The sequence below is a fragment of the Schistocerca piceifrons genome, chromosome 7 (assembly GCF_021461385.2).
Source record: "Schistocerca piceifrons isolate TAMUIC-IGC-003096 chromosome 7, iqSchPice1.1, whole genome shotgun sequence".
NCBI classification, from domain to species: domain Eukaryota; kingdom Metazoa; phylum Arthropoda; class Insecta; order Orthoptera; family Acrididae; genus Schistocerca; species Schistocerca piceifrons.
Window position 1 is genome coordinate 544,464,133 of NC_060144.1, and position 25,875 is coordinate 544,490,007.

Below are 25,875 nucleotides of genomic sequence, written 5' to 3' on the forward strand. Positions count from 1 at the left end.
CCACTAAATTACGGGCCATTATCATTCACGTCGATATGCAGCAGGATTCTGGAACATATATTGTGTTCGAACATTATGAATAACCTCGAAGAAAACGGCCAACTGACACACAGTAAAAATGGATTTAGTAAACATCGTTCTTGTGAAAAACAACTACCTCTTTATTCGCATGAAGTTCTGAATGCTAATGACCAGAGATTTCAGACTTATTCAATATTTCTGGATTTCCAGAAAGCTTTGGACACTTTATCACACAAGCGGCTTGTAGTGAAATTGCGTGCTTATGCAATGTCGTCTCAGTTATGTGACTGGATTTATGATTTACTATCAGAGAGGGCCGGCCGCGGTGGCCAATCGGTAGTAGGCGCTTCAGTCCGGAACCGCGCGACTGCTACGGTCGCAGGTTAGAATCCTGCCTCGGGCATGGATGTGTGTGATGTCCTTAGGTTAGTTAGGTTTAAGTAGTTCTAAGTTCCAGGGGACTGATACCTGAGATGTTAAGTCCCATAGTGCTCAGAACCATTGGAACCATTTTGGTAGAGAGGTTGTATTTCGTAGTAATTGACGGAAAGTCATCAAGTAAAACAGAAGTGATTTCTGGCATTCTCCAAGGTAGTGTTATAGGACCTCTGCTGTTCCTTATCTATATAAACGAATTTGGAGACAATCTGAGCAGCCGTCTTAGGATGTTTGCAGACGACACTGTCATTTATCGACCAATGAAGTTTCTCAAGCTGCGGCATTGCCGCCAATAAAACAGTGACCCGTATGTAGAATAGATTTCCCTTAATTTACGTATACGTTACTTCCTTCTGTGATTCTGGGAGCTGCGGCTTTCTGGCAGATTATGCCAGCCAGGATGCTGCAGCTTCCGTCAGCAACAGTGTTAACAACATGAGCGATATAATGACATCCATGTCCCTAGGCTCCCCGTCCACTACCCTGCCTTTTTTCAGCAGTGACAGTCTCTTCCCCATATTCGTCTTACCGTGCACTCCACATCTCACCTTTGTTGCAGAAGGGGAGAGAGACGTCAATCAGCATATTTTGTATGATAACGCAGTTTTGTCTAACCAGCTGGTAATCCTGTAAGTGTATGTAACAGTAAAATTTAGAATGAGAGACATAATATATTGCCAAAAAAGAAAATAATACATCATTTTAAAGGTTTCCAATTCACTCAAGATTTATTGTTGCAACGGTACATATGGAGTACATGAAATGATAATATTTACAGATCAATAGCATAAGGGTTCTGAGGTACCTGGTATGGTCTAATGCTGAAACACCCGTATTGGTACCGGGTTTGGCCTCCATGGGTGGCAATGCAGGCACTGACTGAGGCAGCCAGTCGATCGTCCATTTGGCGAATACTGTCCTCAGATACGTTATGCCAGGCCAGTTCGTCCTGTTCATGTAACTCCGCAAGAGTTGTTGGCTGACATGCCACCAAAGTCACCTCTCGTCCCTTTATATTCCACACATGCTCCATTGGAGCACTTGCCCACCTTCTTGCAGAGCACTTTGAGTTTCATGGGCAGTGTATGGGCGATCATTATCTTGCTGGAACAGCTTATCGTCTCCCTGCTACAAGAATGGCAGAAGAATGGGACTAACAACATTCATCACGACCGCGCACTGGTTAGAGTCCCATCCAGAATCACCAAAGGTGAACGAGAGTTGTAGCTTGTCGCATCTCAGACCATAAGCGGTGTGGGTCGAAGACAGGCTACAGGTGTGCGTGCCTGTAGTCCCGTTGCTACCAACCAGTTAGCAACAGTTCGTGTCAAAACACTTGGACTCTCAAGCCCTCTTATCTTTGCTGTGGTAGATGTACGATCTGCCACTGCTGCTCTTACAATATCACGATCCTGGCGGGCGTCTGTGCTGTCTGGACGCCCACAACATCGTCTACAGGCGTGAGAATGTTCACGTGACCACTGATACTAGCATCATTGCGCAAGTGGTGCAACACGTCCATCTTGTGTTTCAGTTCTCGGAAAGGACCATCCCACCACTTGGACGGCCACAATTTCACACTTCCAAACTCGCTCAGTTGGCTGTAGGAAGCATGAGTGCGTTTCCGTGTTGTAGTTACGTACTAGGTTCACACGTTTGCATCATACTGAGCCTTATGGCAATGAGCATTCACTATTACAGGGTAGACACAGATGGCCGTCTGGTAGCTGTGCCACTACGCTATCTGTTGGCGGACGACGTTGAAACTATTCGCACTTCATCTACTATCCACCAGGTGGCATATGCCCTCATCCGATCGAAACAGACGTCGTGTTTCTAGGTCTGCAATTTTTTTCCAGCAGTGTGGTTAACCCCACAGTTAACGTGCTTAACAAAACCTGCACAATGGTAAACAGGGTTTCCACAATTATGTTATAGTGTGTACAAAAAGTTTAATCCTGTCTTCAAACTTTCTCACTATCTGAAATACTATCCCCAAAAGAGAACGTAAATAAATGATAAATTTATCATTGTTCCTCTTTCATTTGTTTGTCTTCTCTGATAAAATTCCCATAACTTTATCAAAACTCCTGGCTAATACCCCGATGCACTTACTTGTTACCAACAGTATCCTTTTTTTTTTTTTTTTTTTTTTTTTTTTAAAAAGGATATCTGCAATGTGTCCCACTGGACACTCATATCATCTAAGAATAATCTACAAATGTTCGTGAACGCTTACACATATCGAAATGGGTTTTCGGCAAATGTTAGGGCATCGGAGGTCACATATGTATCTGTTTGGTTAATGTTTCTAACGCTGGTACCAACTGAGATATTGAAGTAAGTTCGTTTTTTGTTTGTTTCTTAATTGAACCGTATACTTTATAAAACTACGTTCGATAGTTCTTGCGGAGATAATTACAGTGATACAGTGCTTGTTAATTTTGATGTTGAAACCTATTAATATTCGAGAAATGTCCAAGAATGTGAGAGCACGAAGGCCACAAATGGCATTTGCGGTGCGAACATTGCCAAACAGGCGTCTCGGACCTGGCTGCGTAGCTATGTACCGTGAGGTAGGCGTGCGCTACGAGAATAAACCTATACATCCCATGAACCAACTTACGACCTAGAAGCAGGTTCACCAATGAATGCTGGGCACTGTAGCACCAAAGATACGAGGGGGATCAAATATAAACGGGATTTTTGTTACTGAACGTCGACAGTTGGTAGGACTGTCCCCGTGCTTCTGCTATGCTTAGGCGGGACCATTAGAAGTGAGGAGTGCGTGCTGTTAGATATTTCTCGCTGTTTCGTCCGTAACGCTCACGATGTCTGAGCAACAGGTGCACCCTCCATTGCGCAACTCACAATTATCAGATTTCTTTCTCGTGAAAGAGTTATAGCGGCGTAAATTTGCCAAAGATTGACTGCACAGTTCGGTGATAAAACATTACCAAGGACGCGTGTGTTTGTCTGACATAAAAAGTTCAAGGAAGGACAAGAACGTGTGGAAAATCACCAAGACAGTCGCCGTCCTCGGACCAGCATTACAGACAAAAACATTCGTGCGGGTAAATACATTACTGACGACGATCTACGGGCGAGAGTATCACAAATGACACCAAAAGTCGGAGCTGTCAAGCAGTTCCGTACAGTGTGTTCCAAATGGGTCCCTAAACTTTTAACCGAGAATCTGAAGTTGAGACTTTTGGAGATCTATCAGAGGCTTAAAGCAAGGACTGCGGAAGGAGGTGATGCATTTTTGAGTCGGATCGTCACGAAACATGTGTTCACCACTACTCAACAAAATCCAAACAAGCCAGTAAGGAGTGGCGGAGGAAAGGGAAGGCAGCACCAGTGAAAGCCAAGACTCGATTGTCAGCTGACAAGGTTCTTTCAACCGTTTTTTCTATCATCGAGGCACTTTGCTGGTTGATTTTTTGCATGAGCGACGCACAATCAGTGCTGCTTACTGCGGCGAACTATTGAACAAGACGAGAGTTGCATATCGTCACAAAAGACGAGACGAATCGATTCGGCAGGTCATCATCCTCCTCCACGACAATGCGCGACCCCATACTGCAGCTCTGACTGTCTCCAAGCTACAGGAAATGCACTGGACTACACTTGATCATCGTTCTCATATACCGGACGTATCGCCCTGCGATTTCCATTTATTAAAGAAGCTCTAGGAGGGCGACGATTTGAGGATGACAAGAGTGTGGAAGACTTCTTGCGCAACTGGCTGCTGACTCGAACCAGTTTTTACGATGAGGGCATCAGAAAGCTGCCCATACACTGGGACAAATGCATTTCCAAACAGGACACTTTGTGGAAAAATAAATTAGAATTTCCTTGAGTTTATCAATAAATGAATTTAAATTTAAAAAATCCGGTTTATATTTGATCTGCCCTCGTGCTAGTAGAGGAATGCGTATTCAGATACAGAGATATGTAGAATACGATGCTGCGATCGGCAACGCCTATATAAGACAACAAGTGTCTGGCGCAGCTGTTAGATCGGTTACTCCTGCTATAATGTCAGGTTATCGAGATTTAAGTGAGTCTGGAAGAGATGTTACAATCAGGGCACGAGCGATGAGACACAGCATCTCCGAGGTAGCGATGAAGTGAGGATTTTTCCGTACGACCATTTCACGAGTGTACCGTGAATATCAGGAACCCGGCAAAACATCAAATCTCCGACATCGCTGCGGCCGGAAAGATATGCTGCAAGAACGGGACCACCGATGGCTGAAGAGACTTGTTCAACGTTGCAGAAGTATTTGCTACAGATTTCAGTGCTGGACCATCAACAATTGTCAGCGTGCGAATCATTCAACGAAACGTAATCGAAATGTGCTTTCGGAGCCCTTGATGACAACACGACACAAAGCTTTACGCCTCGCCTGGGCCCGTCAACACCGACATTGGACTGTTGACTGGAAACATGTTGCCTGCTCGGACAAGTCTCGTTTCAAATTGTATCAAGCGGATGGACGTGTATGGATATGGAGACAACCTCATGAATCTATGGAACCAGCAAGTCAGCAGGGGACTGTTCAAGCCGGTGGAGGCTTTGTAATGGTGTGGTGCATGTGAAGTGAGAGTGATATGGGATCCCTGATACGTCTAGGTAGAGCTCTGACAGGTGACACGTACGTAAGCATCCTGTCTGATCACCTAGATCCATTTATATCGATTGTCCATTCCTACGGACTTGGGCAATTCCATCAGGACAATGCGACACCCCACATGTCCAGAATTGCTACAGAGCGGCTCCAGGAACACTCTTATGGGTTTAAACACTTCCGTTGGCCACCAGACTTCACAGACATGAACGTTATTGAACATATCTGGGATGCCTTGCAACGTGCTGTTCAGAAGAGGTCTCTACCCATCGCCGTACTCTTACAGAGTCCAAGCCACGTCGTGTTGCGGCACTTCTGCGTGCTCGATAGGGCCCTACACGATATTAGGCAGGTGTATCAGTTTCTTTGGCTCTTCAGTGTATATGGAAATGACATAGGCTGAAATCCAGTGCATCGCAACGGACTTAGGAAAACTATTTCACATTTGTTTATCCTCCCAGATTTACGTGAACTGAAACAGAGCAATCTACTGTTCATTCTTCAAAAATAAAGAGGTGTTACACGCTGCAAAAAGCAACTACTGTATTAAATATGTATATGTTAGAAGATTGGTTTGACGTATCTTTTCCCGTGCTTGGCTGTGTGCTTCATAAAGGTAAAATACATGCTGTCGGACAATTGTCTCTACTTACACTGCTCTAAATTATATCGTATGGGATACATTCGTTGAATTAAATGTTTTATTAAAAATCCCCTGGTTGGCACAGGCAGACCGTAAAACAAATATTCTTCTCAACGAAACGTCGTTCCATGCTAAACGTAAACGAGTAATGACAGTGTTATCGGCTACGTGCAATACACGCTGTCGATTTATTTGACATTGCATGCAATTTGTTACACACGTAAATAAAATAAACAATTTAATACGAATGATTTGGCATCCATCCACATCACATAACATAAATTTTGTCATCCAAAACAATAACTTTATACTTTATTTAAGCACGTGTTGAAACTGTTGACCATGGACTAAATGGCACATTTCCAAAATCGGGTGACCTCGCAGGCTATTTGACAACAGAATTTCGTCCTATCCAACATCCAGGAAAGTCCTCATTCAGTTTTGCCTTGCAACGTTGGATGAGTGAGCTGGACAAAGGTCGTGTTGCTGCCTCAGATACTGCCGAATCTCCAGTGGTACCTCATCTAGAAGAACCAGCAGAATGTTCATCACGAAGTGTGCCTACGTATGTCCATTTAGAACCCCTGAGATGAAGTAAGGCCCCACAATGTAAGTACGTTTACGCTCCACAGCCGTTGATGTTGCACCTGACGAAACCAGTATGTATTTTCGGCTGCCCAGTAGTGCAAGTTATGCAAATTAACTTTAGCGTGGTTAGTAATCGTTGTTTCATCGGTAAAGAGCACACGATGGAAAAAGTAGCGTCGTGTCTCAATCACTGAAGCGCAAGCCGACAAAATTCTGCACGACGGTGGAACTCACAGCTGTCGAGTGCCTGATGTATTGCGAGATAATAGAGATGAAAATTCTGCAGGATGCGAATGACACTCGTCTGACTGATTTCTCATTCCTTGGCAATATGTCTCGTGCCACTGTGTGGATTCATTAGCGTCGTAGCCAGACAAGCTTCTTCGTGTTTTCTGTCAGTTGCAGTCTTCTTTATTGTCCTCTTTTTGACGTTCAAGCAGCCTTTCCACACTAGCGTCTTAATAACTCATACAACTGCCTGGCGCGTCGGACATTGGCGATCCGGCTACACAGTCCTATACCACTGTATTGTTTTCGGCATTTCTCTTATATTGAGCGTACGAAGTAATATATCAAACTTCTCCTCATTGGTGTACATTTCTGTACGTAATAAAAGTTGAAGCACAAATGAGCGGCCTGAAGTGCAGACATGTAAACAGGCAAAAATGTTGACGATCTGACATACCTAAGCACGAGAGCTCTACTTGGCGGTGTTTGCACGACTACAGCAGATTTCGGCCACCATGCTCTCACATTCTAGGACATTTCTCGAATTTTCTTATGAAAGGTTTCAATGTCAACATTATAAAACGCTTTATCACCATAGTTGTCTTCTCAAGAGCTACTGACTGCAGCTGTAAAGAGTACTCGGTTCCATTAAAAAAAAAAAAGGTACTTGCTTCAGCATTTCCGTTGATACCAGCGCTAGAAACATTAATAAAAAAAAGTGCCCCTTGAAGCTCTAGCATTTGCCGAATACTACTTTCGGCCGTGCGGGATTAGCCGAGCGGTCTAGGCGCTGCAGTTACGGACTGTGCGGCTGGTCCCGGCGGAGGTTCGAGTCCTCCCTCGGGCATGGGTGTGTGTGTTTGTCCTTAGGACAATTTAGGTTAAGTAGTGTGTAAGCTTAGGGACTGATGACCTTAGCAGTTAAGTCCCATAAGATTTCACACACCTTTGAACATTTGAATTACTTTCGAAATGTGTAACTGTTCTTACGTAACTCAGCCCGTATCTATCCCATGTGTTTACTGGCTGATAAAAACAAACTCGTACCTTAAACACCAACAGCACAGCAATAATACTTAAACAGTACCAAATGAGACCTTATTATCACGGCAGCAACTGGGGAAGATGCACCCAGCTACTGGGGAAGATGCATACTGCTTACAGCTGATAAATCTAAATGGATATTCGATTGATTTATAACGGTGATGGGACATGCTGCCAATTGAGTATTGTTGATATCCTCCAGAAAGTCATTATTCTTCAACATATTGAAGGCTTAATTTTGGCCATCATCTTCACCTGTTTGCCACCCACTTGTAACTTAAGCCTGCTGATTCCTGCATGGGGTTGGATTCTGGATTTCCATTCCTTCGTTATCCCACTCTCTTCGTTGTTAGTCTTGTTCAAAATGTGGCCGATGGAATCTCTCGTCATTATATCGTTGCCTCTGATTGGACAATTGTTTCCATGGTTCTGGAACCTGCTACTATTGTCTCTCTCCACAAAAACCTCCATTTCCAAGCTCATCCCTACCCGAGTTTTCATACAGGTTCCTTCTCGGTCCAAAATTTTCCTTCCTGTCTCCCCTTATGTATTCCACCAAGTAGGTTAAAATTAAGGTGAACCCTTCTACATCAGTGTTTCCAACATATAATGGGGAATTCTCGTTCTCCGTCTACATGTTGCTGATAAATAGCTGAATCAACTCGCCACTGTTACAGGGGAGGTCTAACTGCTAATTTCTGCTTAACATCTCATCAAAGTATTCCAAATGTGTTTTAAATATACTCACTGACAGTAAAGGGCCTCGATACTACCTGTTCGTACTCTGTTTTGCCCTGTGGTCAACTAGAATAATTTCATGCCCTCCTCTTCGATATCAGCACATCCTCCGTTGTCTCTTATTACTGGCAGTGCTTGCGCAGTTACTCCACCGCTCATGAGGACACTTACGAACTCGAATCTGCGGTGAAACGCGAGGAGCTCAGCAAACTATCTCTAAGTTGACCGACAGATGTCTTTTCATGTACAGAGCCCCCCGCCCCTCCTCCCCTACCACCCTGTGTAGGTAAGAAACTCGTGTACCGAGAAGAGGTGCTGGTCATCGGAATTTTGTACAGCGACTGAAACAGGTTTTTATGGAAAACACGCCTCTTACGCGAAAAGCCTGTTTCTTACCGGCGAAAATGTAACACGTGTCTGAGTACATTAAGAAATGCATTGCGCAGTACTTGGCCTCCGTATTACTCCTATACTTGATGCTATCGGTCTCATGATTTGCGATCTCTGAAATTCCCGTTCCATTCTGTCAACTTCTCGTCTGAGCGTGACAACCCGCTGGTTTGAAAACTGAACTGCCTCTGTTTCCTCTGCCACTGTTCGCTCATTCATTGCCTGCAACCACTGTGAAAGGGAGGAGTTCATTTCGTCTACCTTCATCATAGCGTGTTCAAGTTAGATTTAGCGTGTTCTAGCCATTTTTGTTACACCATCCAGTTATTTACTGACTAAAACTTACATGGAATAAAAGCTTTTGTGCAATTCTTCCGTATCTAACCGGAATTCCACTCTATCAGCCTTGTTTCTTGTCTGTCAGCGTCTGCCCTTCTATCACAGTCCTGTGCTTCCTTTCTACCAGCGTCTGCTTTTCTGTTTCCTCTGCTTTCTTATTATATGCCTTTGCTTCCTTACCTCTTTCCTGTGCTTTTGTATCTGTTTGCTTTGCTTTCCTTCTATCCACCTCTGCTTTTTCCAGCATCTGTCTAATCCAAAATGGAATGTCACCCTTGATTCCAGAATTTGTGCTGATCTGCGCCACAATCGTTATCGCAAGCTTAACAGCCTCACTTTTCTGCTAAATTATAGCTGTTTCCAGGCTTTCAAGTATCGGGGTAGACGCTGACAATTCTCTCAAGAAAAATCCCTCTAATTCCATAAAATCTATACTATTTATTAATTATTCCTGTTTCCATCGAACGAGTCCCACTAGCTCTGTCCATCACACAAGTAGAAAAACTTGACCACAAATGCTCCGAAGAATTGCTACATTAAAAAAAAAAAAATTAGTTAAGAAACACAAACCCTACACACACGATAAAGAGTCATCACACGCAACACAAAATAAAAATGAGAATAAAACGCAAAATACTAAACGCCAGCAGAGAACGCACTCAAACCTACTGGACACAGAAGAAATCTGAGGAAAGCATTCTCGCAGTGTCACCAGGAGACTGGTCTCCATTAGTAACTGGTCTGAGATCTGAAATAAGAATTGACACCAAGAAATTAATCTCCGCCAGTAACTGGTTCGAGCTCTGAAATAAGAACGTGAGAGCGCCACCCACTCGTCACAACTAACAGCTTTGCATATATGCAGTTTTCCACTCATAATTTGGCCACTACACACAACGGAAAAATCAGCTCGTTGAAATAACAACAGAGTATATTCCCGATTATATTTATTAAGTGAGGGTCGCTGAATCATGGGAGAAGTTGTAGGAAGTAGATTTTATGTGATGATGATGATGATGAGGTCCCATACTCCGAGGAGCGTAGGGGACGATGCGGGAGACCTGCACCGCCGACTAGGCAAGGTCCTAGCGGGGGTGGTTTGCCGTTGCCTTTCTCCGACCGTAATGGGGATGAATGATGATGATCGACACAACAACACCCAGTCATCTCGAGGAAGGAAAAATCCCTGAGCTCGCCGGGAATCGAACCCGGGGCCCAAGCGGGAAGCGAGAAATCTACCACAAGACCACGATTTTATATATGGAAGTCAATTGAGTCGTGCTGCGGCTCTCGTTGGTGCCGTTGCTAGGTTGGCATCGTTTAGTTGGTATAGTCGTCTTCTTCTTGTGTTCATCGGGGGCACTCCGTTTGCAAGTGTTGTCTGTCCGCTAGTGGCAGCAGCGGCGGTTATCGATAACTAGTGACGCTGGTACTACCTTTGGCGCGACGTTGTGGCGTTTCCAGGTCGTGTGAGTCGGCAGTTCGGTTGGGGACAGACGAGCAGCCAGGTCCGTGTGTTATTCCATCGTTGCATTGGTCATCGCACGTTAGGTAGATTCGGCAAACGGTTATTGGTTCAAATGGCTCTGAGCACTATGGGACTTAACATCTATGGTCATCAGTCCCCTAGAACTTAGAACTACTTGAACCTAACTAACCTAAGGACATCACACAACACCCAGCCATCACGAGGCAGAGAAAATCCCTGACCCCGCCGGGAATCGAACCCGGGAACCCGGGCGTGGGAAGCGAGAACGCTACCGCACGACCACGAGATACGGGCCAAACGGTTATTGGTCACGCGTTTAAACTGCCACTAATCTGAGTTACGATCTCGTGAAGTGAATGCAACTCTTGGCTGCCTGTCTCATCCTTTGCGAAGAAGTGAGGGGCTTTCACAGGTCGATCCTTGGAGTAACGTCTGTGCCAGCCCCCCTTTCCCCATTTGTTTGGTCAGATTTGATGATTGCTTTTTCTTAAAAAAAATATTTTAATGGCTTTAATTTCAAGTTTGAAGATGTTTAACTGGATCTTAAAAGGATTGCTAGTCAAGATTTCAGCCGTGAAAAAGTTTTAAATTATTACTATTGGGGGCTTCAGATGAGAAATAGTTGAATTTGCTGTCATTAAGGCCTTCAGCCATGAGTGTTACTTTTCTTAAAATTTTAATTCTAGCAGTGAGATTTTGGTGATTGTTCTTTAAAAATATTTTAATAGCTGAAATTGCAAGTTGATGAAGTTAACTGGTTCTTAAACGGTTACTGTTCAGGCCTTCAAGCCGTGCAACAGTTTAAATTATCACTATTGGGGCCTTCGGCCGAGAAATAGTAGGAATTTGTTGTTATTAAGGTCTTCAGTCGTGGAACACTTATTAATTCATTGTCACCTTTTATTTGTTGCTGTTTCCAAACAGAGTGTACGTGATTGAAAAATAAACTAACCAACAGTAATTGATTACGGCCCCGTCCAAATTCGCAACCCAATCCTCCCTTCCTTGGTGCCAGGTCACATCAATTCCACAACTACCAAATATTTATCCGTATTTTAAAAATCCAACATGGAATGATACTGCAATGTTACTTTTGGAAAACAAAAACTCAGAAAAATGACATTAAAACTGAAGCTAATTATTTGGGATTTTGATTGACGTCGGTAGGGAGACTGAAAGTAAAATAAAAACAAAGTTTGAAACTTTCCATGTTAACAGTGGAAAGTAAACCAATGAACTCCAAGTACAAAGTGCTCAAAGAACCAGCTGCATACGAACTTTTACAGGGTACAGACTACGAAATATTAAACTAACACTGCAAACAATTAGAAAAAGTGGTACACCTTCGAACTGCTAACGTTTTTTAATACTGCGTTCAAATGTGCATAATCCATTTACTTGGATGGTATTAATGTGGACCAGTCTTTCATTATTGATCGACATAGCAAAAGAAATGTCTAGTAGGGAGGCAATAACAGGACAGGACCAACAGAAAAACCGTTGAGATGGCGCGAAATTTCTCAAAACATGGTTCAAATGGCTCTGAGCACTATGGGACTTAACATCTATGGTCATCAGTCCCCTAGAACTGAGAACTACTTAAACCTAACTAACCTAAGGACAACACACAACACCCAGTCATCACGAGGCAGAGAAAACCCCTGACCCCGCCGGGAATCGAACCCGGGAACCCGGGCGTGGGAAGCGAGAACGCTACCGCACGACCACAAGCTGCGAACAAATTTATCATATTTCATGGAAACGATAAGGTGGGATTCTCACAGTAATCCATCCGAATAGGTTCTTGCTGCGCCTCGAGCGGACACTTAGAAACTAAGGCCTCCTTGCGGAGACCCATAAGGGATTAATTCCCGGAAACCGCAACTTCACGATGTGGTCCACGGAACCTTCCGAGGATGTCACCGTCGCGCTGGGTAGCCGCGTGGTCTTAGGCACCTTGTCACGGTCCTTGCGGCTCCCCTCGTCGGAGGTTCCAGTCTTCCCTCGGGCATGGGTGTGTGTGTTGTCCATAGCGTAAGTTAGTTCAAGTTAGATTAAGTACTGTGTAGGCCTAAGTACTTTGGTCCCATAAGACCTTACCACAAACGTCCAGTTTTCAGGGCAAGTTTTTCTGTCGCACTCTACAGTAAACGCGTGTTGTATAAGAGTCCACCTCCTTACTTCGCAGCCCGCGGTCTAGGGGCTAGCGTTGCTGCCTGTGGATCACGGGGTCCTCGGTTCGATTCCCGGTCGGGTTGGGGTTGTTCTCTGCCCGGGGACTGGATATTTGTGTTGTTCTCATAATTTCATCATCATTTGTGAGAGTGTCTAGATTGGATTGTAAAAAGAAAATGGACTGTTAAAAATTGGGGCTGATGACCGCAAAGTTGAGGCCCCGCAAAACAAACATCATCATCATCCTTATGTGAGAGTCTTTGAGCCACCACGCAACAATCTGTGCTGTGTGATTTTAGTAAGTGATATAAGACTGTGAAACGATCTATTCCAGTCACGTTGGAAATGAAATTGAATAGAGGTTAAAGTAAGCCATAGAATCTCGTAGGATGACGTTATGTTTTCCTTTATGCCTTTCGCCTTCCATAAATAGCGTTATTGTTTATTATACACTCCTGGAAATGGAAAAAAGAACACATTGACACCGGTGTGTCAGACCCACCATACTTGCTCCGGACACTGCGAGAGGGCTGTACAAGCAATGATCACACGCACGGCACAGCGGACACACCAGGAACCGCGGTGTTGGCCGTCGAATGGCGCTAGCTGCGCAGCATTTGTGCACCGCCGCCGTCAGTGTCAGCCAGTTTGCCGTGGCATACGGAGCTCCATCGCAGTCTTTAACACTGGTAGCATGCCGCGACAGCGTGGACGTGAACCGTATGTGCAGTTGACGGACTTTGAGCGAGGGCGTATAGTGGGCATGCGGGAGGCCGGGTTGACGTACCGCCGAATTGCTCAACACGTGGGGCGTGAGGTCTCCACAGTACATCGATGTTGTCGCCAGTGGTCGGCGGAAGGTGCACGTGCCCGTCGACCTGGGACCGGACCGCAGCGACGCACGGATGCACGCCAAGACCGTAGGATCCTACTCAGTGCCGTAGGGGACCGCACCGCCACTTCCCAGCAAATTAGGGACACTGTTGCTCCTGGGGTATCGGCGAGGACCATTCGCAACCGTCTCCATGAAGCTGGGCTACGGTCCCGCACACCGTTAGGCCGTCTTCCGCTCACGCCCCAACATCGTGCAGCCCGCCTCCAGTGGTGTCGCGACAGGCGTGAATGGAGGGACGAATGGAGACGTGTCGTCTTCAGCGATGAGAGTCGCTTCTGCCTTGGTGCCAATGATGGTCGTATGCGTGTTTGGCGCCGTGCAGGTGAGCGCCACAATCAGGACTGCATACGACCGAGGCACCCAGGGCCAACACCCGGCATCATGGTGTGGAGAGCGATCTCCTACACTGGCCGTACACCACTGGTGATCGTCAAGGGGACACTGAATAGTGCACGGTACATCCAAACCGTCATCGAACCCATCGTTCTACCATTCCTAGACCGGCAAGGGAACTTGCTGTTCCAACAGGACAATGCACGTCCGCATGTATCCCGTGCCACCCAACGTGCTCTAGAAGGTGTAAGTCAACTACCCTGGCCAGCAAGATCTCCGGATCTGTCCCCCATTGAGCATGTTTGGGACTGGATGAAGCGTCGTCTCACGCGGTCTGCACGTCCAGCACGAACGCTGGTCCAACTGAGGCGCCAGGTGGAAATGGCATGGCAAGCCGTTCCACAGGACTACATCCAGCATCTCTACGATCGTCTCCATGGGAGAATAGCAGCCTGCATTGCTGCGAAAGGTGGATATACACTGTACTAGTGCCGACATTGTGCATGCTCTGTTGCCTGTGTCTATGTGCCTATGGTTCTGTCAGTGTGATCATGTGATGTATCTGACCCCAGGAATGTGTCAATAAAGTTTCCCCTTCCTGGGACAATGAATTCACGGTGTTCTTATTTCAATTTCCAGGAGTGTACATCACCTCAGATGAAACGGTGTTGTTACAGAGACTATTCAAGTCTCAAACAACTATGATGTACGAATATATATGCAGACTGAAGTGACGAAGGAAAATTTGTCCCACGGCCGAGATTCGAACCTGAGTCTCCCGATCACTAGGCAGGTGTGCTAATCTCTACGCCATCCTGGCGCAGAGTCTTTTCTCAACTGCACCTACTCCCTTAGCATGCCTAGTGAATAGGAGACCTGGTTTCAAATCCTGGCTTTGGTATTAATTTTCATTCATCACTGCAGTCTGCACCCGCACATCATAGCTGTCTGATACTTGAAAAGGTCCCTGGAACCATATAGTTTTAATCTATGCCTAGGTTTCAGGTAGTAACTCCCTCTTCGTTCGATAAAGAGGCGCTATTCCATCACGGTGAGCGTCTGAAACGTTGCTCTAGTTTACAGGTACATAAAATGGGTGTGAATGGGAGTTCGGATCGAGGAGGGATTCGCGATAGGATAGTCCGCATACTTGTGCATGGGCGCTGTGCCATAATGGCTCAGTGGTCAACGCATCTGCCTAGTGAGCAGAAGGCCCGAGTTTGAAACCAGGCCTTGGTATAAAGTTTCGTCGTCGCTTCAGTGTGCCTATACATATCTACACCTACCTACATCTCTACTCAACAAGCCACCTTATAGTGTGTAGCGAAGGATACTTTGTGTTGCACCGTCATTTCTCCCCTATCCTGTTCTAGTCGTGAATAGTTCACAAGAAGAATGATTGCTGCTTAGCCTCCGTGTGGGCTCGAATTTCTTTAATTTTATCTCCATGTTCTTTTCGCGAGTTGTACGTAGGAGAAAGCAATACATACACAACTGGCCATTAAAATTGCTACACCACGAAGATGACGTGCTACAGACGCGAAATTTAACCGACAGGAAGAAGATGCTGTGATATGTAAATGATTAGCTTTTAAGAGCATACACACAAGGTTGGCGCCGGTGGCGACACCTACAACGAGCTGACATCAGGAAAGTTTCCAACCGATTTCTCATACACAAAAAGCAGTTGACCGGTGTTTCCTGGTGAAACGTTGTTGTGATGCCTCGTGTAAGGAGGAGAAATGCGTACCATCACGTTTGTGACTTTGATAAAGGTCGGATTGTAGCCTATCGCGATTGCGGTTTATCGTAACGCGACATTGCTGCTCGCGTTGGTCGAGCTCCAATGACTGTTTGCAGAATACCGAATCGGTGGGTTGAGGAGGGTAATACGGAACGCCGTGCTGGATCGCAACGGCCTCGTATCACTAGCAGTCGAAATGATAGGCATCTCGTCCGCATGGTTGTAACGGATCGTGCAGCCACGTCTCGATCCCTGATTCAACAGATGGGGACGTTTGCAAGACAACAACCATCTGCACGAACAGTTCGACGATGTTTGCAGCAGCATGGACTATCAGCTCGGAGACCATTGCTGCGGTTACCCTTGACGCGGCATCACAGACGGGAGAGCCTGCGATGGTGTACTCAACGACGAACCTGGGTGTACGAATGGCAAAACGTCATTTTATCGCATGAATCCAGGTTCTGTTGACAGCATCATGATGGTCGCATCAGTGTTTGGCGACATCGCGCTGAACGCGCATTGGAAGCGTGTATTCGTCATCGCCATACTGGCGTATCACCAGGCGTGATGGTATGGGGTGCCATTGGTTACATGTCTCGGTCACCTCTTGTTCGCATTGACGGCACTTGGAACAGTGGACGTTACATTTCTGATGTGTTACGACCCGTGGCTCTACCATTCATTTGATCCCTGCGAACCCTACATTTCAGCAGGATAATGCACGACCGCATGTTGCAGGTCCTGTACGGGCCTTTCTGGATACAGAAAATGTTCGACTGCTGCCCTGGCCAGCACATTCTCCAGATCTCTCACCAACTGAAAACGTCTGGTCAATGGTGGCCGAGCAACTGGCTCGTCACGATACGCCAGTCACTTCTCTTGATGAACTGTGGTATCGTGTTGAAGCTGCATGGGCAGCTGTACCTGTACACGCCATCCAAGCTCTGTTTGACTCAATGCCCAGGCGTATCAAGGCCGTTATTACGGCCAGAGGGGGTTGTTCTGGTTACTGATTTCTGAGGATCTATGCACCCAAATTGCGTGAAAATGTAATAAAATGTCAGTTCTAGTATAATATATTTTTGCGAATGAATACCCGTTTATCATCTGGATTTCTTCATGGTGTAGCAATTTTAACGGCCAGTAGCGTATGTTGACTCGTCGAGGAACGTACGTTCTCGGAACTCTGACAGGGAGCCACAACATGATGTACAATGTCTCTCTTGCCGCGTCTGCCACTGAAGTTGACTGGTCATCCCTGTGGTGCTTTCAGGCTTACTAAATGAAACTATGACCATCCCGACGGACAGTATTCAAATATTGGTCGAAAAAGTGTTTTATAAGCTACTGCCTTAGTCAATGACAGCGTTACCTGAGGAATCTTCGATGAACTCTGTCATCTGTCTCACTCTCGATTAATTATAGGAGACCTGTGATCGATCCATTTCAAAATTCTCCGTAGATATTTTTATGGAAATAACTACTTCCAGTGATTGTTCCGCTGTTGTGTTATCACACAGTAACTGGTCTTCCTGTCTATGTATTCCTAATACGCTACATTCGTTTATGTTGAGGGTCAGTTGCCACTCCCTGCACCAAGAGCCGACCCTCTGCAGGTCTTCTTCCACTTCGCAACAGTTTTCTAGCGTCGCGACGTCTCTGTACACAAAAGCATCTTTCGCGAATAGCCCCACGAAACGTTCTAATAGGTCATCTATATATATTATCAAAAATGATGGTCCCGAAATTACTTTTACGCCTGAAGACTTCTCTCGGTTCTGAATGACATACTGTGTTGTGTCAGAAACTCTTCAGTCCAGTCATACAGTTTCTCTGATATTCCGTAGCCTCGTATTTTGTTCATTAGGCGGCAGTGCAGAACCTTACACAATGCCTGCCGGAAGTCAATGAAGATTGCACCTACATGGGCGCCTTTATCTACTGCTCTCTGGGTCTCGTGGGCGAACTGAGCGAACTGGGTTTCACGCGATCGTTGTTTTCGGAAACCATGATGGTTCCTTCAGACGAGATTGGTGGCCTCTAGGTATGCTATAATACACGAGCATAAAACCCAAGCTCCTACAAGTGACCGACGTAAGAGATGTAGTCTCTGTATGTCCATCTTTCCGGAGATAGTTGCGGGACCCGGCTGTTCGTACATGATGTCAGATCAAAACCCTTTCAGCCGTCTAGTTTCCAAACATATTTTATTTAGTTAACGGTTTTTGTGATATTTCACGCCGTCTTCAGACCCCTGACCGACGTGTAGGAAGATTCCACCCCTGTTCTGTTCAAAACATGGTCCAGCACTACTAAAATTAGAAGATTGTTGCTATCTACATCTACATACTCCGCAAGCCACCCAACGGTGTATGGCGGAGGGCACTTTACGTGCCACTGTCATTACCTCTCTTTCCTGTTCCAGTCGCCTATCGTTCGCGGGAAGAAAGACTGCCGGCAAGCCTCCATGCGCGCTCGAATCTCTGTAAATTTTGTCATTCGTGATTTCCTCGGTAGGTATAAGTGTGGGGAAGCAATATATTCGATACCTTATCCAGAAACGCACCCTCTCGAAATCTGGACAGCAAGCTACACCGCGATGCAGAGCGCCTCTCTTGCAGAATCTGCCACTTGAGTTTGCTAAACATCTCCGTAACGCTACCACGCTTACCAAATAACCCTGTGACGAAACGCGCAGCTCTTCTTTGGATCTTCTCTATCTCCTTTGTCAACCCGACCTGGTACGGATCCCACACTGATGAGCAATACTCAAGAATAGGTCGAACGAGTGTTTTGTTCAAATGGTTCACATGTCTCTGAGCAGTATGGGACTTAACATCTTAGGTCATCAGTCCCCTAGAACTTAGAACTACTTAAACCTAACTAACCTAAGTACATCACACACATCCATGCCCGAGGCAGGATTCGAACCTGTCTGAAGCGCCTAGAATCGCTCCGCCACACCGGCCGGCGAGTGTTATGTAAGCCACCTCCTTTGTTGATGGACTACATTTTCTAAGGACTCTCCCAATGAATCTCAACCTGACACCCGCCTTACCAACAATTAATTTTATATGATCATTCCACTTCAAATCGTCCCGTAGACATACTCCCGGATATTTTACAAAAGTAACTGCTACCAGTGTTTGTTCTGCTATCATACAATAAAGGCTCCTTCTTTCTATGTATTCGCAATAGATTACATTTGTCTATGATAAGGGTCAGTTGCCACTCCATGCACCAAGTGCCTATCCGCTACAGATCTTCCTGCATTTCGCTGCAATTTTCTAATGCTGCAACTTCTCTGTATACTACAGCATCATCCGCGAAAAGCCGCATGGAAATTCCGACGCTATCTACTAGGTCATTTATATATATTTTGAAAAGCAATGGTCCCATAACACTCCCCTGTGGCACGCCAGAGGTTACTTTAACGTTTGTAGACGTCTCTTCATTGAGAACAACATGCTGTGTTCTGTTTGCTAAAAACTCTTCAATCCAGCCACACAGCTGGTCTGATATTCCGTAGGCTCTTACTTTGTTTATCAAGCGACAGTGCGTAACTGTATCGAACGCCTTCCGGAAGTCAAGGAAAATGGCGTCTACCTGGGAGCCCGTATCTAATATTTTCTGGGTCTCATGAACAAATAAAGCGAGTTGGGTCTCACACGACCGTTGTTTCCCGAATCCATGTTGATTCCTACAGAGTAGATTCTGGGTTTCCAGAAAAGACATTATTCGTGAGCAAAAAACATGTTCTAAGATTCTACAACAGATCGATGTCAGAGATATGGGCCTATAGTTTTGCGTATCAGCTTGACGAGCCTTCTTGAAAACTGGAACTACCTGTGCTCTTTTCCAATCATTTGGAACCTTCCGTTCCTCTAGAAACTTGCGGTACACGGCTGTTAGAAGGGGGCAAGTTCTTTCGCGTACACTGTGTAGAATCGAATTGGTATCCCGTCAGGTCCAGTGGACTTTCCTCTGTTGAGTGATTTCAGTTGCTTATTTACTCCTTGGACCCTAATTTTGATGTCAGCCTTTTTTCGTTCGTGCGAGGATTTAGAGAAGGAACTGCACTGCGGTCTTCCTCTGTGAAACACCTTTGGAAAAAGGTGTTTAGTATTTCAGCTTTACGCGTGTCATCCTCTGTTTCAGTGCCATTATCATCCCAGAGTGTCTGGAAATGCTGTTTCGATCCACTTAGTGATGTAACGTAAAACCACAACTTCCTAGGATTTTCTGTCAAGTCGGTACATAGAATTTTACTTTCGAATTCACTGAACGCTTCATGCATAGCCCTCCTTATGCTAACTTTGACATCGTTTAGCTTCAGTTTGTCTGAGAGCTTTTGGCTCCGTTTAAATTTGCAGTGAAGCTCTCTTTGCTTTCGCAGTAGTTTCCTAACTTTGTTGTTGAACCACGGTGGGTTTTTGCCGTCCCTAAAAGTTTTACACGGCACGTACCTGTCTAAAACACATTTTACGATTGCCTTGAACTTTTTCCATAAACACTCAACATTGTCAGTGTCGGAACAGAAATTTTCGTTTCGATCTGTTAGGTAGTCTGAAATCTGGCTCCTATTACTCTTGCTAAACAGATAAACCTTCCTCCCTTTTTTTATATTCCTATTTACTTCCATATTCAAGGATGCCGCAACGGCCTTATGATCACTGACTCCCTGTTCTGCGCTTAAAGAGTCGAAAACTTCTGTCTGTTTGTTATCAGTAGGTCCAAGATGTTATCTCCAAGAGTCGGTTCTCTGTTTAATTGCTCGAGGTAATTTTCGGCTAGTGCACTCAGTATAATGTCACTCGATGCTCTGTCCGTGCCACCTGTCCTAAACATCTGAGTGTCCCAGTCTATATCTGGTAAATTGAAATCTCCACCTAAGACTATAACATGCTGAGGAAATTTATGTGAAATGTATTCCAGATTTTCTCTCAGTTGTTCTGCCACTAATGCTGCTGAGTCGGGAGGTCGGTAAAATGAAATGAAATGTCGTGTGGCTAGGGCCTCCCGTCGGGTAGACCGTTCGCCTGGTGCAGGTCTTTCGATTTGACGCCACTTCGGCTACCTGCGCGTCGATGGGGATGAAATGATGATGATTAGGACAACACAACACCCAGTCCATGAGCGGAGAAAATTTCCGACCCAGCCGGGAATCGAACCCGAGCCTTTAGGATTGACCGTCTGTCACGCTGACCACTCAGCTACCGGGGCGGACAGGTCGGTAAAAGAAACCAATTATTAACCTAGCTCGGTTGTTGAGTATGGCCTCCACCCATAATAATTTACAGGAACTGTCCACTTCTATTTCGCTACAGAATAAACTACTACTAACAGCGACAAACACGCCACCACCGGTTGCATGCAATCTATCCTTTCTAAACACCGCCTGTGCCTTTTTAAAAATTTGGGCAGAATTTATCTCTGGCTTCAGCCAGCTTTCCGAACCTATAATTTCAGCTTCAGTGCTTTCTATCAGCGCTTGAAGTTCCGGTACTTTACCAACGCAGCTTCGACAGTTTGCAATTACATTACCGATTGCTGCTTGGTCCCCGCATATCCTTACTTTGCCCCGCACTCTTTGAGGCTGTTGCCCTTTCTGTGCTTGCCCGAGGCCATCTAACTTAAAAAACCGCCCAGTCCACGCCACACAACCCCTGCTACCTGTGTAGCCACCTGCTGCGTGTAGTGGACTCCTGACCTATCCAGCGGAACCCGAAACCCCAAGTCGAGGAATCTGCAGCCCACACGGTCACAGAACCATCTCAGCCTCTGATTCAGACCCGCCACTCGGCTCTGTACCAAAGGTCCGCAGTCAGTCCTGTCGACGATGCTGCAGATGGTAAGCTCTACTTTCATCCCACTAGAGAGACTGGCAGTCTTCACCAAATCAGATACCCGCCGGAAGCCATAGAGGATTTCCTCCAATCCATAGTAACACACATCATTGGTGACGACATGAGCGACCACCTGCAGATGGGTGCACCCTGTACCCTTCATGGCATCCAGAAGGACCCTTTCCACATCTGGAATGACTCCCCCATGTCTGCACAGGAAGTGCACATTGGTTTTCTTCCCCTCCCTTGTAGCCATATCCCTAAGGGGCCCCCATTACGCGCCTGACGTTGGAGCTCTGAACTACCAGTAAGCCCACCCTCTGCGACCACCTGGATCTTGCAGACTTATTGGCAACCTCTGGAACAGGACAAGCAGCCATGTCCGGCCGAAGATCAGTTCAGCTGGAGACAGAGCCTGATACTGGTGTATCAGACAAACTGGAGAGGCCTTCTGTTCAGCCCTCCAGAATGTCTTTCGCCCCCTGCCACACCTCGAGACGACCTCCCACTCTGCCAAGGGTGAGGGGTCAGCCTCAATGTGGGCAGTATCCCAGGCAGCCACAGCCGTAGTCTGGTCGGGGGATGCGTGGGACGAGCTGGCCGTCCCTGACAAACCCTGGTCCGGACCCCCACAGTGATGCCCATTGGCAACAGTCTCAAGCTGTGTGACTGAAGCCAACACTGCCTGAAGCTGGGAGCGAAGGGATGCCAACTCAGCCCACATCCGAACACAGCAGTCACAATCCCTATCCATACTAAATACTATTGTGCAAAGAACGTCTGAACTACTCTACAGAGAGCACAAACAATCCACCACAAAATTTAAACTGTTATTAAAATACAAGACCGCCTAGTAAATGCTGTAATGCTGCTACTTGCGCACTGCTGACACACTGCTCGGCGGCAGAAGGCTAACTGTACTGTCAGTAACGTACAAAGACTATTTGAAAGAAATAGACAAATGACAGACGACTACGAGACTTTACACGTCACAGATATTAAAATGCAAATCTGCCCCTGCTAAATACTAAACTACACAATGATTTGACTGATTTAACTAAACAAGTGCGCTAAGAACACTGAAACAAATTTTCAACTTGACTCCAACACTTATATGAAACGCTAAATAAGCCACTTGCTGCTACTTGCGTACTGGTGACACACTGCTCCGCGGCAGAAGGCTATCACGATCACTTCAGCCATGATTTGCCGACTGTTAGATAATGGTTTTCTAACAGTCGGCAGATTATGTTTGAAGTGATCGCTATAGCAAAAATCTACTAACACCAGTATTGCTGGGCCGTGTTTTGACCAGAACCGAGAGGGAATCTTCCTGAACGTCGGTCAGAGGCCTGTAGATGGCCTAGTAAATCGCCGAAACTGGTAGCCAAATAAAATAAGTTTGGAAAGTAGACGGCTGGGAAAGTTTTTGATTTGGCGTCCTGTAAGAGATGTAGGCCCGTAGTTTTGTGCGTCTGTTCGACGACCCTTCTTGGAAACGAGGATGACCCGTGCTTTTCCCAATCATCAGGAAAGCTTCGCCGCTCCAAAGACGTAGGATACAGTGCTGGTAGAAGAGGGGCAAGTTCTTCCGTCTACTCTGTGGTATCCCTTCAGGTCCAGTGCCCACCCATCTGCTCAGCGGTATCAGTCGCCTTTCTATCTTGTGCCCACTTGTTTAGATGTCTGCCTTTTGTCGGTTTTTCGACGATTTAAAGGTGGCACTACAGTACAATCTTCCTCTGTGAAACAGTGTTGGAGAAAGATATTTAGTAGGAGGGCTATTCGCAAAGCAAGATCCAATCGGTCGGGAAATGAAAATTACAGTGAAAGTCCTATTAAGCTTTCCACAGAAATGTTTGGCAGTGTCTGTCGTACACTCGTCGACCACATCACATCGCTGTTTTCAGTTCTGAGCACACTGTGAGCAAGTACAAATGCCTAGGACATAGCGCCTCCTGCCTAATACGAGCACCTGGTGAGAGATTTCGCCTGATGTCGTGCAGCCCACTTACTGTAAGTGTTGCGTGTTTCCTTCTTGCTGACAATTCTCGACGACACGCTGCAGGGGCAGTGAAGACGCTCCTGCAGCGTTTCCGATGGAAAGTGTTTGATCACCACAATACACTCCGTAATGGGCACCACCTGAGTTTCGTCTCTGCTCACATGAACAGCTGACTATGAAGACAACATTTTGGTACAGACACTGAGCTGTAGAGCAGCGTCGAGAACTGGCAGAAAATTCAAGCGGCTGTCTTCTGTGACGAGTGTATCGGAAAGTTGGTACAAGTCGGAGCGGCGATTACGTAGAGAAGTAGCTGGAAGAAGTAGTTAACTGTTGCAAATTAGAAAATTTTGATTTTCACAATACTTCCCATTTCACAACCCATTGGAATAACTATCCGAATAGCCCTCATATTTCCATCTTTTCTGTGACTTCCTCCGTTTCACTGACACTGCGGTCATAAAATGTCTGGACAGATGGCTTCGATCAGTTTACTTATATAACCTGATATCAACATTTCTTAGAATTTTGTGTTAAGTCGGTAGACAGAATCTTACTTTCGAATTCGTTGAAAGCTTCACACATGGCTCTTTTTACGGTAATTCTGGCTTAGTTTAATTTTTTTCTGTCTGTAAGGCTTTGGCCATGTTTATGTTTGCAGTGAAGCTCTCTTTGCGTTCATTATAGTTTTCTAACATGGCTGGCGGACAACGGCGCGTTTTCTCCTTCCCTCGAAACTTTGCTCGGCACATTCTTATCTAGTGCTGTTGAACTTTATCCATTAATACTCAACGTTGTTACTGTTGGGGATGAAGTTTTCGTGATGACCGCTCAGATAATCTGAAATTGTTTCTTTTCGCTCTTACCAAACCAGAAGATCATCCTGCCTTTCTTTGTATTTCTAGGTAAAATTCATATATTGCCCATTTAAAGAGCTGCTGTCTGATATTTTAAAAAGCAGGTCGTACATTATATAGTTTTACATGTAATAGTACATTCTTCTACATTATTTGCAAAATTTGTTTTCAGCAATAAAACAAGAGTAATAACGAGTTACTGAGAAAATTAAAATAGTTGTAGGAATAGGAGTATTAAAATAACAAATGTTAGTAATTAATAACAACACAGTAGAAAAATCGCTATCAGATGATCTGCAAATTTTATTTTACTTTTAAAACGGAGTATAGCGTATAAACTGTGCTTCGTGTTGTTGTTGTTCCAAGTGGGAGGACCTCGGCAGAAAGATCGAGCATGTCCCACCTGAAGTAGCATAGAAAGTTACGTCTTCTTACATTACTAAATTAAGTACATAACGTGTGACTGTGTGCGCATTGTTTCTACTATGAACTAGTCCTACATATTACATCTTTTAACTGCTTATGTAGGGCAGGTCGATTGCACTGTTTGTTTTACTTTACGTGGACGTAGTTCTACGTTTGTGATGTTATGTTGTACGTTTGTGTCTACGATGCCGTTTCCCTTCACAGGCGCCGTAGGAGGGAAGAAAGCCTTAGAAGTTCAACTTCGAGCCTCGCACCCCGATATGGCGTATTCCATAGGCTAACCGAGCGAGGTGGCTCAGTGGTTAGCAGACTGGACTCGCATTCGGAAGGACGACGGTTCAGACCCGCGTCCGGCCATCGTGATTTAGGTTTTCCGTGATTTCCCTCAACCGCTTTAGGAAAATGCCGGGACGGTTCCTCTTAAAGGGCACGGCCAACTTCCATCGTACCCTAATCCGATGGGACCGATGACCTCACTGTTTGGTCCCTTCCCCCGAATCAACCATCCAACCAACATTAGATCAGGGCCGGTTAGAAATTTTGCACACGTGCCGCGCTGCTCATGTCCACAACTTCCTGGCCATAGTGTTCACCGTCCGCAGCTCGTGGTCGTGCGGTACCGTTCTCGCTTCCCGCACCCGGGTTCCCGGGTTCGATTCCCGGCGGGGTCAGGGATTTTCTCTGCCTCGTGATGACTGGGTGTTGTGTGATGTCCTTAGGTTAGTTAGGTTTAAGTAGTTCTAAGTTCTAGGGGACTGATGACCATAGATGTTAAGTCCCATAGTGCTCAGAGCCATTTGACCCATTTGACCCCATAGTGTTCACTCATACCAGACGTGTAAACAGGGAAACGGAAAAGTCGCCGTTCATTTAGTGTGTCTGCCACTAGCTGGAATACACCGCACCTGGGGCACTTTCGTGCTCTTTTCAGATTGTGGAATGCAATCTTGTGAAGGTATCGTGCTATTCTATCGCTCTACTAGCAAACCTCACGGTTCCAAAACAAAACATAAAAACAAATAGTGCATATATATATGAC